This window comes from Theropithecus gelada, chromosome X, assembly GCF_003255815.1.
Source record: "Theropithecus gelada isolate Dixy chromosome X, Tgel_1.0, whole genome shotgun sequence".
Lineage (NCBI taxonomy): Eukaryota > Metazoa > Chordata > Mammalia > Primates > Cercopithecidae > Theropithecus > Theropithecus gelada.
Window position 1 is genome coordinate 48,248,859 of NC_037689.1, and position 22,093 is coordinate 48,270,951.

Below are 22,093 nucleotides of genomic sequence, written 5' to 3' on the forward strand. Positions count from 1 at the left end.
ATAAGATGTAAGGACTGAGATGCCTGCATTACTATACAGAAGGCTTCTTGCAGGCAACCTATTTCAAATGTGAAGTACATTAGAAAATTTGACTATATGATTATAGATTTTTAGATTATTGTTGTTATATCAGCTAGCACTAATGACTTTGATTAATGTAATATGTTATGTTCCCCTTATAAGATGACTTCAACTCTGATTATTATATTGAAGACTCTCATAGCAATGTCTCTATCTTTGACCTTTTCTCTGAGTATTAGATTTGTATTTCTTACTCTTTATTGTACATCTCTCCATGGGTATTACAAGGCCTCTCAAACCTAGCATTTACCAAATAGAAACTAAGGTTATCAACTTCACTAGTTTCCTATGGCTACTATAACAAACTCCCACAAACTGGGTGGCTTTTGACAACAGAAATTTATTGTCTCACAGTTCTGGAGGCTAGAAATCTAAAATAAAGGTGTTTGCAAGGCCATTCTCCCTCTGAAATCTGTAGGGGAGTATAATTCTTTTCTTATTCCTAGGTTTGGGTGGTAATTATCAATCCTTGGCATTCATTGGTTTGCAGCTGCATCGCTCTAATCTCTACATTTGCTGTCACATGACAATGTGCCTATGTGTTTCTGTCTTCACATGGTGTTTTTTTCTTCTTATAAGGACAATGGTCATAGTAGATTAAGGTTCAGCCTAATGACCTCATTTAAATTTGATTACATCTGCAAAGACCCTATTTCCACTAAGGTCATATTCACAGGTACTGAGGGTTAGGACCTAAATATAGCTTTTCGAAGATCACAATTCAACTTGTAACATCAACACACAATCCAGCTTAATAGAATCACTATCATCTTGTCACTCAGTACTGGAGCTTGAAAGTTATTCTATAGTTAGAGCTGCTTCTTATATTTTGGTACATCAAGTCAACATAATGCAAGATTTTTCTCTTCAACTTCCTTTCCTATATATTCAATGATGGGTACAGATTAAATCGTAGTATTTCTTTTCTGGAGACAAATTCTAGTCTCTTGCTCTTTACATTTCTTAGACATCGTTTTAAAACTAAATTAGTCATATAACAATTACGTTAAAAAAATTGTGTTGGCTCCAATTACAACTCTTCCTTCTACCAATAGCCCCCGACACTTGCACAGTGTCCTTTCACTCTGTCATACTTTAGGAGTTTTTTGTTTGTTTGTTTTGTTTTTCCTCATTTGGAGTACTTGTGGTGGAGATGACTTACGGGTATCTCAAGTGAAAAGTAGATAGTAAATAGGTAGTTAAATGGGCGAAATACTAGGTTACCCAAGGGGGTTATAGATTCAAAGTAATGATAGCGCTCATACAAATCTTCATTATATGCAAAGTACCCTGGTATGCATCATTTCTTTTGAGATTCCCAGCCATCCTGTGAGATAGGTTGATAGTATCTCAAATTTTTGATTAAGAAACTGATACTGAGAGGTCTAATTGACTAGTTCAAGGAAGCTCAGTTAGTTATTAGCATAGATAGATTGCATATCCAAATTATTTTACAACACATTCCATCCCTTCTGACTGCAGCAAGCTTGCTTAAGAAGATAAAGAAAATTAATTTGACAATCACTTGAGTTTAAGTGCTATCTTAGGAAAATAAGGCATTGAACGAGATTGGCCAAGAGAAGTTTGACTTCTAAAGGTAATTAGTAGGGAGTAATGTTAGGCAAAGCAAGGGATGATTCAAGTGGAGAAATGTGATAAACAGTAGTATGTAATACCATATAAGAATTTTTCTTCAATAGGTGTCCCAATAAGAGCTGGGCAAAAACATAATTAACGAATGAAACAGTAAAATCTGAAATAAGTTGACCATTGTGTTAGACTCTGAATTAACATCAGTGTCTAACTTATGGCTTGGCTAGATGAGTGAAACAGAAACATTGTCTAGAGATGTATAAATACAATGGATGATTATAAGCATGATTACAGTGTGCAGAAAAGAATTATTAATGTCATAGTGTTGATAGGAAAATAAATGACATCTTAATGAACAACTAGATCAAACTAGAGTTAAGATTTCATTAGTTTGAATCCTGGATCTAACACTGAGTGATATTGGCTAAATTAGTTTATCTTTCTTATTTTTTGACTGCTTGTTTTGTTTAATTTTAATAAGCAACTGCTAAATTACAAAAGTTTTGGATTTATACAATGATGTCTAGATTTTATAGCTATATACATACAATTAAAGCAAACATATATATTATTTAAAATCTTTCTAGGGAAAAGATTTTCACTTGAGTCAAAACTCTTGTTAGCACTCTGCTTTCATTAAATAAGTTGTATAATGTAATGCTCAATAATATGAAATTCCTTATGAACATATTTAATAAACGAGATGGTAGGGCAGAGGTTGGGAATGGAATTAGATTGAAAGTTATTAGATTTCTTCTGGATAGATTTTACAGCATAAAGTGCTGGGTTTGCTCCCTAATTGCAGTAGATTGAGGAATAAATTGCAATAATCAATTACTATTTTTAAGAACCTACTATTTAATAGAAAACAATATATGGTGGCACTGGCTCAAAAATAAATTTCTAGGCCTGGGGATATTTGAGCATATTGTGGTTATGGGAGAGTGTTTGTTTTGTAAGAACAATTAAAGGCACTAGAGAAGGAGGATTACTGATGGACCAGGGCTTATACGAAACCATCAGAAATATGGCCAAGTTTTTGTTGGACCAAACTGACACTAAGAATGGAAGTTCCCTTTTAGAAGACTGGGAATGATCTCATATTTGCATTTGTCACTGCTCTCAAGTATCATTCTATTCCTTAAGTCTTGGGTATTCCTTACTTTTTCTTGAAATATTTCTCTTTATAAAAGTTATACCACTGGTCTAACATCTATGAAACAGAATCACTTTTAGCAAGTCATATGATGAGCCTCCTATTTTTAGCTCTACCGTGACAACCTAATTTCAGCAATACAAAAATGCTATGATAGAGCTGCTATGACACAGCTGTCAGTCTCTTAAAATATGGAATCATGCTGAGTTCTTGATCCGAAGCAAAAATGGAGACCTTGATATAAGAGAGTGGATAAGAGTGTAAGCTCTGGAGTCCAATACACACGGGTATGGCTTCCACCTCGGCTACTTCATAGATGCAGTTCTTGAAAGTATCATTTGAACTAAACATCAGTTTTATAATGTGTATACTTTAAGCTGATTTTATATCAATGTTACCAGAAAGGGTCCCAATCCAGACCCCAAAAGAGAGTTCTTGGACCTCACACAATAAAGAATTCCCTTTTAGACCATATGGGGTAACTTCCTGGCATTGCCATGGCATTTGTAAACCATTATGGCACTGGTGGGAGTGTCTTTCAGCATGCTAATACATTATAATTAGCATATAATGAGCAACGAGGATGACCAAAGCTTACTTTCATTGCCGTCTTGGTTTTGGTGGGTTTTGGCCATCTTCTTTACTACAACCTGTGTTTTCAGCAAGGTCTTTGTGATCTGTATCTTGTGTCAACCTTCTATCTCATCCTGTGACTTAGAATGCCTAACCTCCATGGAATATAGCCCAGTAGGTCTCAGCCTTATTTTACCCAGCCCCTATTCAAGATGGAGTTGCTCTGGTTTGAACGCATCTGACATATTCACCCCTCCTTTTTACAAGGGAATCCTTAATCCTAAGGGTTGTAGAGGGACAAAGGTCCATCTTCCGTAACTTCTTCAGGCTGAATATTGGTGATGATATTCCTGCCTAACTATTAGGGTCTCTTGTATTTGGGGTAGAGAGGAGCTCCGTCAGAAGGCATCAGTATGCTAGGGCCATTCACAACTCTGAGTTCCAACAAAAGGACCTTGTGGTTACAAGGTCAAGTTTCCAAGGACACAGAACACAACAAGAGGGAAACTTCTTCCAGTTGTTTTTTTGTGGGGGTGGGGACCTGCAACAAAGTTCGTGATTGACCAGTTCGCTGGGCCAGGTAACAGTGGGTTTATGGGGTCCTAAGCCCATGTTCTATTGTTGCAGAACTTTCTCCTTAGTTCAGCTAAACCTGGGTTCTTGTCACGCGGCCAAGAAAGATTAGGCTGGCAGGCACATAGGAGAGTGAGGAGCAGAATTTATTGGGTGAAAAGGAAAAAAAAAAGAAAAAAACTCAGCAAAGTGAGATGGAGTACTGCTAACAGGCCCTTCACTTCACTGACTGATTTCTAGGTCACCACAGGAGCTGAAGAGAGCAGGCTCCTCCCCTGCCTAAGGTGCAAATTCCCCATGGCTCCACCCATTTCCCCCAGTGCACAAGTTGGACTCCAGTCTGCTGTGGGCATGCCCAGACAATCCCTGGGCAGGTTTCCTCATCTACACAAAAGCATCTGATATAAATACTTATTGGGGGGGGGGTTAGAGATTCTCTGGAGACACCTTTTATCTGCCTAAGTATTTGGCTGTCTCACTGTCTTAAGGCATTCATCTTCATACAATATGGAAAGACAAATTTATAGCACAAAGTATACCGGATTCACTAGATAGCCACTCCACTTAACACACAATATTGAACTGGCAAGGCTCAAATTTGCCCTGAGATGGGCCCCATCATATTTAATCCAACCTCCAAGCAAAAGATTCAACATGTTGTCTGTGGGCAAGATAGTCGCCCTGAGTAACAGAAAAGATAGAAAAGAGAAAGAAGAGATAAGGAGAAAAGCATTGCCTGTGGTGGGGTGGGAAAGGTGAGGAGCTCAGATGCCAGAGAAAGACCCACCCATTGCGCCCACACTGAATGGAAAGTTCAGGCGGCCTCTTGTCAGTTGCAAAGGGATTTTTTCCAGCAGTCCCATCAGCTCTCAAGTGTCCCCCTTTGGGGAAAAAGAAGTTATCATGTCCCATAATCCTGTACATGCCTAATCCTGTCACCCACAGCCATCCGCAAAGAATATAAGACAGATTAATCCAAAGAGAATAGTAGTTAATGTCCCATAATGCCAAATCCGTTCTTAGCTGAGAGGGACTTTACTGAGAGGGGCCTCTAAGTCTAAATCTTAGAAGGGACTCTGACCTTCCTAAATTGGGCTTTAATCCCAAGTTCGGTCAAGTTCTTTGCCTTTTATGAAGAGGGGCCTTTAACCCACTCTGTCTTAGGGGAGACTCTAACTCCCCTAAGTTGGGCCTCTAATCCAATCCCATCCTTTACCTCAGTACCCCATCACTTACCCAAAGTCAGCAAATCAGTGCTGCAGTCTATTTCCTTTGTCGGGAGTCTCCTCAGTATCATCCCTTCATGGCAGGCCAGAAAAATGCTACCAGAAAGGGGTCGTGATCCAGATCCCAAGACAGGAGTCTTGCACCTCACACAAGAAATAATTAAAGGCAAATCCATAAAGTGAAAGCAAGTTTATTAAGAAAGTAAAGGAATAAAGACTGGCTACTCCATAGGCAGAGCAGCTCTGATGGCTGCCGTTTGGTTATTTTTATGGTAATTTCTTTTTTCTATGCTAAACAACATGTAGATTATTCATGAGTTTTCCAGGAAAGGGGTGGGCAATTCCCAGAACTGAGTGCTTGTCCCCCTTTACACCATATTGGGGTAACTTCCTAACATTGTTGTGGCACTTGTAAATTGTCATGGCACTGGTAGGAGTATATTTGAGCATGCCAATGCATTATAATTAGCATATAACAAGCAGTGAGTACGACCAGAGATCACTTTCATTGCCATCTTGGTTTTGGTGGGTTTTGGCCAGTTTCTTCACTACATCTGTTTTATCAGCAAGGTCTTTGTGAACTGTATCTTGTGCCGACCTCCTATCTCATCCTGTGACTTAGGATGCCCAACCTCTTGGGAATGCAGCCCAGTAAGTCTCAGCCTTATTTTACCCAGCTCCTATTCAAGATGGAGTTGCTCTGGTTCAAACACCTCTGATGCCCATAGGGTTGTTGTAACAGTATAATATTGCTGTGAAAATTTGTACCCAAGAAACAACATATTGTGCCTATAATTTCTAATGTTATTTTAATATTCTATCTTAGCTGATATATGTGATTAAAGAGTAAAGGTTCACACAAGGATGATTTCATTCTTTTTAAATGTGTTTCACTTTGCTTTTATGAAATCAAAAATATTTTAAAAGTTGCTAATTACAAAATAAGTTCACTTTGTATATTTTGCATGAAGTTATTTTAAACCTTTCTGGGATAAAGAAAAAAATAATCTGTAGATCCTATAGGAATTAGCAGTAATTAGACTGAAAAACAATCTTTTTTTTTTTTTTGAGGCGGAGTTTCACTCTTGTTGTCCAGGCTGGAGTGCAATGGCACGATCTCGGCTCACCGCAACCTCTGCCTCCCAGGTTCAAGCAATTCTCCTGCCTCAGCCTCCCTAGTAGCTGGGATTATAGGCATGTGCCACCAGGCCCAGCTAATTTTGTATTTTTAGTAGAGACGGGGTTTCTCCATGTTGGTCAGGCTGGTCTCGAACTCCCAACCTCAGGTGATCCACCCGCTTCGGCCTCCCAAAGTATTGGGATTACAGGCGTGAGCCACTGCGCCCGGCCTTGAAAAACAATCTTAAGTCGTCTCTCTCTGTATCTAATGTAGGATTGATTCTAAGTATTTTATATTTGCCTCTTTAGAGGCCACTTTTCAGTTTACTTTTGCATCCTATTAAATCCAAAACTTATACATTTAAAATAGCAACCCTTTATTTGCTCAGCTGGGCAATTCCTCTGGATTTATCTGAGCTTATTTAGAAGTCTGAAATCAGCTGCCAGTCACGTCTAAGCTTTACTACTGTGGGACTGGCTGACTGTCTACTTCAATGAAGGGAGTGACTGAATTGCCTCACCTAGGAGACTAGCCTGCATTTTATCACACAGCTGCTAAGCAAAGTCCAAGAAAACTAGCAAAAGAGTACAAGATCTCTTGATGCCTATGCTCGGAACTGGTACAATATCTTTTTTGCAGTGTTCTTTTGGTCAAAGCAATTCACAAGGTCATTCCACATTCATGGAGTAGAAATAGGAGTTACAAATTCACAATTCAAGGGGAACGCATTCTTAGTCACAGGATGAGATAAGAGGTCAGCACAAGATACAGGTCACAAACACCTTGCTGATAAAACAGGTGGTGGTAAAGAAGATAGCCAACCCTACCAAAATCAAGATGGCAATGAAAGTGACCTCTGGTTATCGTCATTGCTCATTATATGCTAATTATAATGCATTAACATGTTAAAACACAGTCCTACCAGTCCCATGACAGTTTACAAATGCCATGGCAATGTCAGGAAGTTACCCCAAATGGTCTAAAAGGGGGAGAAGCCCTCAGATCTGGGAATTTCCCACTCCTTTTTTTGAAAACTCATGAATAATCCACTCCTTGTTTAGCATATAATCAAGAAGTAACCATAAAAATAGCCAACCAGCAGCCCTCAGGGCTGCTCTGCCTGTAGAATAACCATTCTTTCTTTTCCTCTTCTTTTTTTTTTATTATACTTTAAGTTCTAGGGTACATGTGCACAACGTGCAGGTTTGTTACATATGTATACATGTGCCATGTTGGTGTGCTGCACCCATTAACTCATCATTTACGTTAGGTAAATCTCATAATGCAATCCCTGCCCCCTCCCCACTCCCCATGACAGGCCCCGGTGTGTGATGTTCCCCACCCTGTGTCCAAGTGATCTCATTGTTCAGTTCCCACCTATGAGTTAGAACATGCGGTGTTTGGTTTTCTGTCCTTGTGATAGTTTGCTCAGAATGATGGTTTCCAGCTTCATCCATGTCCCTACAAAGGACATTAAATCATTCTTTTTTATGGCTGCATAGTATTCCATGGTGTATATGTGCCACATTTTCTTAACCCAGTCTATCATTGATGGACATTTGGGTTGGTTCCAAATCTTTGCTATTGTGAATAATGCCGCAATAAACATATGCACGCATGTGTCTTTATAGACCTGAGTTCACTTTATGGATTTGCCTCGAATTCTTTCTTGCGCAAGGTCCAAGAACCATCTCTTGGGGTCTGTTTCGGGACCCCTTTCCTGAAACACATCCACTCAAATCCACGGACTCAGAAACTCTAAAGAGGCAGGGCAGCAATTTGTCTGAACAAACTCTCCATTTTAAAGTTTGATTATCACCGCATTAAAGGAACACTGCTGTTTTGATGTAAAAGTCTAACACTGTATAGAGACAAATACAAATGGGTTATTCCAGGAGGCAGAAGCTGCAGTGAGCCAAGATTGCACCACTGCACTCCAGCCTGGGCAATAGAGTGAGACCTTGTCTCAAAATAACAACAACAACAAAACAAATGGGTTCTTGTATTGAGTGATAATATACACACACTCACAGACTCCCCCACCTGATCTGTGGCATAGGAAAATGCTCTCTGGTTTTATGTTTGGTCCTAGAAGAAATGTTTGATGACTGTAATGAAAGATTTTGTAAGCTTCATAAACTATAGACAAATGATGTTCAGTAGGTTTTAAAACTGGAAAGAGAACAGTGTGTTTTTTAGAGTGAAAATAGGCAATATTTCAGCATTATATTTATTAAAAGTAGCTATCAAAATACAACATTTATATTGTCAGTGGCTTGCACTTTACAGCTATTAATGAAATTTGGCATCATATTTGCATTAAATTATATTTTAAATAATTTTATATTTATATATTCACAGAACTTTGTAAAAAGCCCCTGTAAGTGAAATTAGTCTCTTCACATTTTCATCTTTTGGTCTCAGGACATATAATTTGTGGCATTGTCATTACTTCAGGTAAAAATAAAATAAAATGTTTAAATCTACCAGTCAAATAGATAACAAGGGAGAACCCGTCCCAGATGGTTTTGATTTTCTATTTACAGGCAGAAAGTAGTAGTTCATTAACACCTGAAGAATACAAAAACTGGGTCACAATAAGGGTTCAAAAATCTCAAAAGATTTAGATGACATCTCTAAGGTGCTGATTAAAACTGAATAAAACTTTTTCCTAAGAATTAACACTCTAATATAGAAAGCACTAAATGGTTTGTAATTTTCAGCCTTTTATATATTAGCCCTGAAGCATGCCATTTTTAAATTTATTATTTTTCCCTTTCTCCAGGCAATAAAAAAAAATTGAAATTGTACTCTTTAGTTAAAAAATAAGAGAGTAGGTGTTTAAGTCAAGATAGAATTTAAAGAGCAGAGCAATTGCTTAGCACAAGCACATAAGAGTATTGTTATGGAGACAAGTGTTGATGAATGCAAAATCATTTTCCAAGTCATGATTCTCATGAACTATCACATAAATAAATTAGTTGAATTTTAAAAATTAATCACAAGTAAAAGAAGCAGCCAAAAGAAGCACGACAGGGATATATGCTAATCTATGCACCACGATTTTTTTCTATAAGTGGAAATTGAAATGAATTGTAAAAGCCAATGAAGAAGCAGAAAGATGGTTGACTATCAATCCCAGCCAATGTCCTAGATATGTCATTCTCCATGAAAAGCATGCTTTCTGATGTTGCATTTTCCATTAGTAAGTGGGGCAGCAGAAATCCAATGTATGTGCTTTCCTGACTCATTTGCATGTCACCATTTATAACTTTCGACTGCCCTGTGGCATTGTGGCAACTGCCTCCCAAATGAGGAATATACAGCAGTAATAATTTTTTGATAACACCCTAGTAATTACATGACCCTTGAAGGTCTTCTTTTCAAAATTCAAAACTCACCTTCCCTTGCTTGAGTGTGAATCTAATCTCATTCTGGGAACCTTGTTATTAACTTTCCCTTCTTGACAGATCTGGTGGGTGATGGTAGAATGAGTCAGAGAGAAGGGTCAAAAAGGAGAAAGTTGGAACCAATAGATTTGCTACAAGTAGCCTAAAGAGGAAAAAAAGATGCTTACCTCTTACCTCTTGGAAAATTAACAGTCACTGAAAAGGGCATCTATTCAGTAACTTAATTTTTATTCTATGTGAAAAACGTGTTTATTGAATTAAAGAGATTTTATTAAGAACAGCAAAAAAAAAAACTAATGCTGGATTTTATATGTGGACATATGTATATTTAAGGCTTAAGTAATACAGCTTCTCATCTTTTAATAACATTTGTTTACCTATATGGAAATTCCTTTGGATTTTCTATTTCAATAATTTAGTTTTATCTAGTGGAAACTGTGTACAAACACAAAGGAGACATGCCAAATAGTTTATGATTGGCTGTTACATACAATATGCTAATGAAAGCCCTAACTCATCTCCTGAGTTTTTCAGTCGACGTCTAATGAAAATTCCTAAATCAAAACATGTCCTAGAATTGTTGACTGTCAATATACAAAAGAATTTATCTATATAAGTCAATGAATGGATAATTCACAACCAAACTCTAAGTAATCTTAGATTCTTAATTAGTAAATCAAACTATAGATAAAATGATATTTAGTAGTTTTTAAAACTGGAAAGAGAATAAAGGGTGTTTCTGAGAGTAAAAATAGGCAATATTTCAGCATTATAGTAATTAAAAGTAGTCATAAAATACAAAATTTAAATTAATGCATCATTGTTAGTCACTGACTCCCTGACAAAGCTGATGATGCACAATGACCGTTTTGTATTGTAAGCTCTATTATGAGTAAACTCCCCTCTTCTCTACCCTGGTGCAAAGCCACTTCGTTGTGTCACTACATAGGTCACAAGGCATTGAACAATTCCACTAAAGTGTCATTCATATAGATTAAAATATTGATGTCACGCCTTAACTTGCACAATGCAGTAACCCCACCATGATCCTTTGTTTATTAAGCACTTACTTTTGCCCACACATTTGACTAGGTCCTGAAGATTCAAAGATGATCAAAAATATTCATATATAGCCCCAATTAATTGTGAAGATTAAAATCTAATTGTGGAGTGTGATATTAGTCAAGTAATTACACAAAGAAATAGATTACAAATGCAATGAAGGAGATGTCCATGGTTCAGAACTGTGCTATCCAATATGGTAGCCATTAGCTATATCAGATTGATTAAATTTATATAATATATAAAAACATGATTTATTAAATAAAACAGTAAATTAAATTGACTCCACTGTGCTTTCATATCAAGATTCAATGAAAAGTAAATCAATTTAAACACACTATTACAAAAGAAAGAGCCTAAGTAAACTACTGCTTCAAATTCAGGGACTGAACCACATTCATTTAAATAATGTTTACTTAGGACATACTTTGTGACACAATGTGATAGATATGCTAATAGCAATAATGAAAAAAAAGTCTTTAGTATCTATCAATTTCCTATTCTTATGGAACTTCAATCTATTGAGAGAAAAGAGACAATATGGAAAATAAATAAGTAAAATATAATCTGTTGTTAAATGGTGGTAAGTTTTTCAAAGAAACATAAACCAAGAAAGAGGAATGAGTATCAAGAAAGATTTGATGGTTTTTAAAAGGGTGGGGAAGAAAGGCCTTATTTAGAGAGTGACATTTAAATAAAATGAAAAGTAGGTGAGGGAATGAGGCATGTGTGTATCTGAAGAAAATCAATACAGGAAGAGGCAACAACAGATGCAAAGGTCCTGAGGTGAGATAGTGTTTACAGAGTTCAAGCCTTGGTGGCTTCCATGTGGTGTTGGGCCTGTGGGTGCACAGAAGTCAAGAATTAAGGTTGGGAATCTCCACTTAGATGTCAGAGGATGTATGGAAATGCCTGGATGTCCAGGAAGAAATCTGCTACAGGGGCAGAGCCCTCATGGAGAACCTCTGCTAGGTCAATGTGGAAGGGAAATGTGGGGCACTGCCTAGTGAATCTGTGAGAAGAGGGCTACTATCCTCCAGACCCCAGAATGGTGGATCCTCTGACAGCTTGCACCGTGTACCTTGAAGAGCTGCAGATACTCAACAGCAGCCTGTGAAAGCAGCCAGGAGTAGGGCTGAACCCTGGAAAGCCACAGTGGCAGAGCTATTCAAGGTCTTGGGAGCCCACCTTTTGCATTACTGTGCTGCAGATGTGAGACATGAGGTCAAAGGAAATAATTTTGGAGCTTTAAGATTTAATGAGTGCCCTGCTGGATTTTGGACTTGCCGGAGGCTGGTAGCCCCTTTATTTTGGCCAATTTCTCCCACTTGGAAAAGGCTATTTTACCCAATGCCTGTACCCCCATTGTATCTTGGAAAAACAGAACTTTTTCATTTTACTGGCTTATAGACAGAAGGGACTTGACTAGTTTCAGATAAGATGACTTTGGACTGTGGACTTTTGAGTTGATGCTGAAATGAGTTAAGAGTTTGGGGGAGTGTTTGGAAGCCATGATTGGTTTTGAAATGTAAAAAGGATGAGATCTGGGAGGGAGACCAGTGGTGAAATTATATGGTTTGGCTCTGTGTCCCCACCCAAATCTCATCTCAAATTGTAATCTCCACACGTCAAGGGAGGGACCTGGTGGGAGGTAACTGGATCATGGGAGTGGTTTCCCCCATACTGTTCTCATGATAGTGAGTGAGTTATAATGAGATCTGATGGTTTCATAAGTGGCATTTCCCGCTGCTCTTCTCTCTCTTTCCACCTTGTGAAGAAGGAGCCTGCTTCCCCTTCCTCCATGATTGTAAGTTTCCTGAGGCCTCCCCAGCCATGCTGAACTGTGATCAATTAAACCTCTTTCCTTTATAAATTACCCAGTCTTAGGGAAGTTCGTTATAGCAGTGTGAAAACAGACTAATGTACTACAATACTGTTACATTGGCAATTAAATTTCAACATGAGTTTTGGTGGGGACACGCAAACCACAGCAAGCTATAAATTTCATTTAAGAAACTGCTTTATTGAATTCCATAAATTTTGATATGCTCAGTTTATTCTAATTTAGTTCAAAATATGTTCTAATTTCACTCATGATTTCCTGTTATACCTGTGGGTTATGTAGAAGTATATTGCTTAATTTCTTTTTCTTTTTCCTGATATCTTTTGCTGTTGATTTCCAGTTTACATCTGTTTGGTCAGAGAACATACCTTGTATTTTTTCAATCCTTTGGGGTTTATTTTATGCCCCAGGATATAGTTGATCTTGAAGAACATGCAATGTACACATGAAAAAAAAATGTATTCTGTAGATGTTTGGTGTATCATTCTAAAAAATGTTAATTTGATAAAGTTTAATGTTAGTATACTCAAATACTATATACCCTTACTGCTTTTATCTCAAATTGTTCTATAAATTACTGAAAAAAAAAATGTTAAAACTACAACTGTAATTGTGGATTTTTCTATTTATTTCTTTAGTTCTGTTAGTGTTTACATCATGTATTGTTTAGTTCCACTATTGGGCCATTTAGTTTTAGGATTGTTATGTATTTTTTACTAATTTGCCCTTTTATCATTATGAAATAACTTTATTTAACTCTGATAACATTCCTTTTCCTGAAGTCTACTTTGTCTGACATTAATATAGATTTTCCAGCATTCCCATTGTAATTTGAATGCTTTATCTTTGTCTACCATTTTATTTTTAACCCATCTGTATGTTTATACTCAAGAATCATGTTCATAGTTTGTAAACAGCATATAGTTGAGTCTTGTTAATATTTTTTTCTTTCAAAATTTGTGTATTTAATGAACTTTTTAGTCAATCTACACTTATCTTAATAATTGATAAGCTTGGAATTCACTCCACCATTTTGCTATTTATTCCCTATTTGACCCATGCATTCCCTGTTTGTTTCTTTTCTACTTTGTATTGAATTTTGGGGGTATTTTATTTTCTATATCATTCATTATTTAAGTAACTATTTCTGTTTTTCAATTATTGCTCTATGTTTTATAGTGCATCCTTATCATATTCATAACAAATAAATACTATAAAACTTCATATATAATGTAAAAACATCATACCAACCAACTTCTACTTATCTCCTTCATGCCTTTTGTGCTATTGTTGTTATACATATATACACATTTGTGTGTATATACACACAAACATATCTATCTATCTATCTACCTATCTTCTAACATCTTTTTTGTCACAATGCTTTAATTTGGATAGTTTCTATTGCCCTCTCTTTGGTTCATTGATACATTTTTCCACATTGATCTTTCTAATCTGCTGTTGAATCCATACTATTAATTTTTCATTTTAGATACGTAAGGAAAATTTATAGAAATTATATATTTTTTGTAATTTCCATTTCTCCATGAGATTCTTATGTTCACATTTTTCCTTCAAATTATTAAAAGTAAATATATTAGCTTTTAAAATGCCTCTTTCTGTTAATACTATTTCTACATCTTTTTGTATTGATTAATTTTGTCTAGTTGTATGTCACAATTTTCTTCTTCTTTTCATGATGTAGAAAATTCTGTCCTTGCACATGTAGATCTTTTTATTCAGTCAAAGATTTAAGCAGACCCCTAAGGAGATTTTTGGAGTTCATTCTCTTTGCAGTCTTACTATCTGATATCCTGCTCCACATATTCCAGTTACTTCAGTAGCCCTTAACAACAATCTCTGTCTCCCCAGCTCAGCAAAGGATCTTTATGATCTGTTTGGGCTCCAGCCCTATGCTACAATCTGGAAAAATCCCATCACTTTGTTGGTTTGCCTTTTCTCAGTTATATCAGTCCTGCCTTGCCTATTATCCAATGTCTGCAAACAGAAGTTTTATATATTTTGTTAAATCTTATAGTTTTTTTTCTTATGTTAAGCGGGCTATTCCATTACCAGTCACTTCACCATGGCTGGATGCAGAAACTTGGTTATATTTAATCCCATTTTAAAATCAGTTCATTATCTCCCTGTACAGATATTTATAACGGTAAACACCGGAGACACACAGATAAATGAGAAACCTTCCCTGCCTTTAAGGAACTTTCAGTCTACTGGAGTAGAGATGTACTAAATAAAAGTAACATCAATGCAATGTGACATTTGTAGAAAAGGAAGACTTAAAAGTAAGTGCTATAGGATAGAAGCAAAAGGAAAATTTTTATTATAAATTTTATCCAGGCCAAAGTGAAGTTTTGTGGTACTCTCTAAGATAATGAATCTCAACTATGGCTGCAACATTGGAAACCCCGGGGGAGCTCTAAAAGGTACTGATGCCTAGGCCCTATCTCAAATTTCCTGTTTTAAGTTGATCTGGGGTGTGGCCTGGCCTTTGGAATTTTTTATATCTCCTATTAATATTTACTTTGAAGCCAAAGGTGAAGATGTTTATCTATGGTAAATTTGATCAGATAGGCCTTATAAATAAATGTGTAGATTTGTAAAAACTATATTGTTCTATTAATAAAAATTTTTACTGAATCTGTATTTTCTGTTGCCAATGTCTCAAAACAGTTGTTTCACCTATTTTTTCCACTATTATAGTTTCACTCTGTATTGATAAAATTATATTGAATTGATTAAATAAATTGCCAATGCATTCATTCATCTAAGAAATACTTATTAAGTGACTATGGTTTACATTTACTGTGCTCAGAGCTATAGATTTAACATTGTGGTAAGTTGACCACAGCAAAGCATAATATATATTAACTTGACAGCAAAATCTCCTCATAATCCTGATGTTTCAGAAGTATGCTGGTCCTTGTACATACAACAATATTTATGACCAGATTTCAAATTCTGAAAAGGAATAACTTTGTTTTCTAGTTTCTGAGAACATCCCTTACAGAGGAAAAACAGCAACAAATATAACTAATTCATACATTGTAAAGGTCATCAGAGAAAGACTTTGAGAATGTAAACAAAGCAACCTAAACCTTTATCAACTTAACATTTTTAAAGAGCTATGCTGATAACATCATGGAAATAACACAACATTTGGAAAAAGTAATCCATATGTTTATATTAATATTATAAATAATATAAGCATCCTTTCTTATTTATAAGTGAGGGATATATGTGTGGCAGGATCAAATTTGATAGCTAAGTGTATGTTTTTTCCATACTAACAGAAAATACATAAACTAATTAAATTTGGAACTCTCCCAATATCTAAAACAATGACGACTCTCTTTCCATCTAAAAAGGAACAAACCCATAGAACATAAAATAACACAAATAATATGTAAATTGGAAATGTTAAATATCTTATCTCATTCAGTTACTTGGTCACTTATACATTGTCCAGGCTGCAGAAAACCTGTCTCTGAACACAATCTTGTTTAGCAAGAAGAAAAGATCACATCTAATCTGAATTGTCACACAAATTTAGAGATTTTTTCAGTCTGTTTAGTTTTGCTGCAGCAAGTTTAAAACTTTTGCATCTTCCTTGTTATTTTCATGGCATAGCTATCCATCAACAGCAACTCCTTTGCTATCTTGACATTAATTATTTACATTGAAGTGTCTATAGAGGTTGAGCATCCCTTATTTGAAAATTAAAAATCTACAATGTTCCAAAATCCAAAACTTTTTGAGCACCAACTTGATGCTGTAAGTGGAAAATGCCACACCTGACTTCATGTGAAAGGTCTCAGTCAAACCTCAGACACAACATAACACACAGTTTACTCGGTGCCCTCAAGGGGAAATAATGCTTCCAAGGCCCTATGGCAATATAACTTTTCCATGAACACTCAGCTTCCCTGACTCAAGTATGACTATGAAGGGCAATAAAATGGCAAATGTGTAGGTAGTTGTGCCAATAGCAGGTTCCCCATGATGCTGCACACAGACCCAAGACATACATGCATTATTCACTGTGTTTTCTGGCATATTCTCTGTTTTCTGTGGATATATTGTTGTACTGGTGTAAAGATATTGCTGAAAGTGTGAAGAGACCTGCAGATAACCCTCTGAGTAATAGTAATAAGTAAAAGAAGAAGCGTTTATGTTTATTTATGTCATAGAGAGTCAAGCTATTGAAGAATCTGGACAGCAGTGTAAGTGTAAAATGTCTTATAGAAGAGTATTGTGATGAAATGGTCACCATATGTGACCTGAAGAAATCGAAAGACAAACTGCTGAAGTTCTGTTCTGATAGTGACAAATAGAGGGTAATGAAATATAGAAAAACAGTGCATAAAGCTAAAAATGAAGATCTTGATTGTGTACTGAAAGAATGGATCCATCAATGTTGAAGTGAACTCATGCCATTTAATGGTATGCTGTTCTTGGAACAAGCAAAGATCTATCACAAGGAACTTAAAATGGAAGGGAACTGTGAATAGCCAACAGACTGGTTGTAGAAATGTAAAAGGCATGGCATAACATTTTTAAAGATTTGTGTGTATAAGGCATTTGCTGATCATGAAGCAGTGGTGAGTTTGTCAAGGTAATTGCTGATGAAAATCTGACATCAGAGCAAGTCTATAATGTTGATGAAACATCACTGTTTTGGTGTTATTGTCCCAGAAAGACACTGGCTACAGCAGATAAGCCAGCACCTACAGAAATCAACGGTGCCAAGGATGAACTAAACTGTGCTGGGATGTGCTGATATAGCAGACACACGTAAGTGCAAACTTGCTGTGATAGGCAAACTCTTGCATCCTTAATGTTTTCAAGGAATGAATTTTGTTTACCACTGCAATATTATGCTAACAAAAGGGCATGGATCACCAGGAACATCTTTTCTGATTGGTTTCACAAACATTTTGTACAAGTGGCCCATGCTCACTGCAAGAAGGATGAACTGGATAATAACTACAAAAATTTGTTATTATTTCACAACTCTTATGCTCATGCTCCAGGTGAAATTCTCATCAAAAATAATGTTTATGTCATGCAGTTTCCCACAAATGTGATTTCATTAATTCAGCTATGTAAACAGGGAATCTTTAGATCAATGAAGAGTAAATATAAAAATACTTTGCAGAACAGTATTCTAGCAGCAGTGAACAGAGGCATGGGTGTGGAAGGTTTTCAAAAGGAGTTTAGCATGAAGAATGCCATGTATTTTGTTGCCATTGCTTAGAAGACCATGACTAAAGACACAGTTGTGCATGCCTGGCACAACCTCTGGCCTGGGATTATGTTCAATGTTAATAATGAACAAGGTGGTGACTTTGAAGGATTTCATGTGTCAAGTGAGAAAAAAATGATATCTGACCTTACATATGCAAAAACTATACCTTTAGAGTCCTTCAGTAAACTGAAAGAATTAGATTAGATATCGAAGAAGTATTTAACATTGATAATGAGGTTCCAGTTGTTAATTCATCAACTGATGGTGAAGAAGCCAAAATGGTTCTAAATAAAATGATCATGATAATAGTAATGATAAAGATGACATTGTTAATACTGCAGAAAAGCACCTGTAGACAACATGGTGAAAATGTGTAACAGGCTTATTGAAGGACCAGAGTAGAGTATCATGCATTCTTAACAGAATAAGGCATGGTCAGTTTATAAAATCAAAGAGACTTCTAAGACAAAAACCATTGTAAATGAGGCAGATAATCTTGGAGGAAATATCTTTAAAAAACCATTCAGCAGAATGCCCGTAGAGGACCCACTTACTGGTCTCTGAACTGCTTTGAATATTTCTTCTCACTTAAAAAGAATACATTGTACAATATCCTTTTACTCAAAACACAGCATTTTAGGTGGTTACTGAAGGCATGCATGCCATTGTTTGTTGTTGCTTTTGTTTAACAGCTGATGCAGGTGTTCTGATGATGCTACTGTGCTGCTTAGTGACCTTAAACATATAATTTTTTCATTGTATTAATGGCATTTCACATTTTTTACTGTTATATACTTATCTGTAAATAAGTGTAAGAAAATAATTGCTTATCAGTAGCATGTAAATTCGGAGTCAGAAATGATGGTGATGCCAAACAATCACAGATTGTCCACATGGGTGGCTGAGATAGTGACACTTTTGCTTTCTGTTTGTTCAATATACATGCACTTTGTTTCATGCACAAATATTACTGAAAATATTGTATAAAATTACCTGCAGACTGTGTATAATGAATAAATTTCATGTTCAGGCTTGCATCCCATCCCCAAGACATCTCATTATGTACATGCAAATATTTTAAAATCCAAAGAATAATATGAAATCCAGAACTCTTCTGGTCCCAAACATCTAGTATAGGGGATACTCAACTTGTATAACATTTGGTGCCTTGAGATGGAAATTCTTAACTGTGTATTTCCAATAATTTCTCAGCATGTCACACTTCAACAGCAAATTCTAACTCTCAACATGTGTTATCCATAGGCCACTGAGCTTTTCAGCTTGTCAGTGGTAATCTTTCTGATCTTGAGCCTCTTAGACTCTTGGGTGTAGCAATGAATGGAGAAAATACGTGAAATACATTAGTTCTTTAGTCCTCTACAGGCCTAAAATTACTTCTTCAAGAATACTTATAGACAGTTATTTAAGCCCCTAGATATAAAAACACGCTAATAAGCAATGCAGACATATACTTCGTCATCATGATGCTTAGAGTCTAGTTGGAGAGACAAGATCATTCTTGGGGTAAAACAATGTTATGTTTTTCTATGAAACCTACTACCTGACATATTACACTCTAATCAGAGAGAGTAAGACAAATAAGAGAGCAAAACACCAATTAGCTCTGTCTTTCTTCCTCTGCCTAATACTCATCTTCTGACAGATGAGTATTTAAATTGAAAACATTATTTTTCTTGAGTTTAATACTTAAATCATTTCACAAGCTTTTATTCATCTTTAGTAAAAATACAGTAATACTAAAAAGGCTTAAGTTTTATACCAATTTGAATCCAAAGTCCTTGCTTGGCCAATGTTACATGCATTATATTGAGAACAATTGAAAATCAATTCATGTTTTCTATTTCATATGTAGAGAGACATACTTTCTCAAGTAACACTTTAATACCATCAAAGCAACTAAAACCCAGTACTTTTTTTATAGCCTTTGAATATAAAACTGGGGGGGGCATCGTTGGTAGTTGGAAGAAGAAATGGGACTGGAACAAAGAATGTGTCATTTCACATGGATTCTATGGAAAGAGAACACATAGGTGACCTCATCAGGAAAAGACGTTACTCAGGGTCACTGGCAATTAGTAGGGTTCAGAGGACAATATTCATGGCAACATCTCAAAGGTTGTCTTACTCTCTCTAATTACAGTGTAATATGTCAGGTAGTAGGTTTCACAGAAAAACATAACATTGTTTTACCCCAAGAATGATCTTGTCTCTCCAACTAGACTCTTTAAGTTTCATGATGACAAGGTAGATGTCTGCTTTGCTTACTAGTGTATCTTTATATCTTGGGGCTGAAATAACTGGATTGGTATGAACTGTAAGGTGTGCAAGAAAGGCTTCTTACTGGAGAGTCAAAGTACTCCATTGCCCAACCCTAGAGCAATTCATTAACATCATTGAACCTCGGATATGAGAAGAAAATGAGAGATCAGATGCTTATTAAAGTTCCCTTCAGCTTTAAAATCTATTATAACCTTAAACTAGTGAATGCTTCAAAATCCTAATGTATAAATACTAAGATTTATTTGAAAACTGCTGAAGATAATATAGTGTAATGGAAATAGCAGGGCATTTGGAGTAACTTACCCTTAGCAGTGTTGCCTTAGGGACAGCATTGACCTTCTCTGTCCTGCAGTTTCCTCACAAATGCAATAAAACTAGGGACAAGAGGATCCTCAGAAAATGAATCCCCAAAACAATCCCAAGTATATGCTTTATTCTTATATTTACTTTCCTTCTTTAGGCCTTGATATGGTTTGGATCTTATGGTCCCTACCCAAATCTCATATATTAGTCAGGGTTCTCTAGAGGGACAGAATTAATAGGATATTTGTATATATGAAAGAGAGTTTATTAGGGAAAATTGGCTCACATAATTATAAGGCAAAGTCCCACAACAGGCTGTCTGTAAGCTAGGGAAGAGAGAAGCCAGTAGTGGCTCAGTCAAATTCTGAGAGACTCAAAACCAGGGAAGCTGACAGTGCAGCCTTCAGTCTGTGGCCAAAGGCCCAAGAACCCCTGGCAAGCCACTGGTGCAAGTCCCAAGTCCAGAGGCCAAAGAACCTTGAATCTGATGTCAAAGGGCAGTAGGAGCAGAAGGAACCATCCAACACCAGGGAAAAAGAAGGAAACCAGAAGACTCAGAGAGCAAGGGTATCCCACCTTCTTCCTCCTGCTTTATTCTAGCTGCACTGGCAGCCAGTTGGACGGTGTCCGCCCACATTGAGGGTGGGTTTTCATCTCCCAGTCCACTGATTCAAATGTCAGTCTCCTCTGGCAACACCCTCACATAAACATCCAGAAACAATACTTTACCAGCCATCTAGGCGTCCTTCCATCTGATCAAGTTGACACCTAATATTAAACATCACGAGCCTCTAACTTGTTATAATTAATGATACGATCCATAGCAGCATAGTAGTTACTCAATAAAGAGCAGCTATTATAACTTTAAAATTTTTTATAAATAAATAGGCTTCACGGAGGCTGGAGCCATATCTTTCCTATCTCCCACATATTCCTAATGCTTGGCCCAGTGCCTTATGTATAATGGCCATTAATTAAATATATATTGAAATAAAATTACTCCTGCTATTAATGATAGAAAATTAGAACTGCAACTCAAAATTTTTATTTTGGTAAATAATTCCCTATTATAATTCCCTAGCAATCTAGCTTACAATCAGCATTTTATCCAGCTGTTATACTTCCTCTGTAGTATACGTAGTTTGAAATCATCATGTTGAAATTGTTTTACCTGGATTAGTTTTCTCTTCTTCCACTCTTTCTCTCACCTGAATGAAGAGCCTAGATTTCTTTCTGTGGTATCATTGTGGCTTCTCTTTCTCTCTATCCTAGTATTCCTGTAGAACATTTAATCAATCAACATCTGACTCCTGGTCTAGACAGCAGTCACCTGTAGAATGAGAACTTCTTCCTTTGCATTTCTGAGTCCCCAGTACCTATTTCTGCCACAGAGTAAATGTTCAACATATATATTTTTATCCAAGTGAATGAAGGGAGCAGAATAAATAAGATGTAAATACTAATTAAATTTTCAGTTACAAGGATATGGACAAAAAATGCAACTATTTGTTATCTTGTGTTTATAAATAGAAACAATAGAGTAAATCCATTGTTGGAAACATATTTGTCCTGTAACAAAATAGACT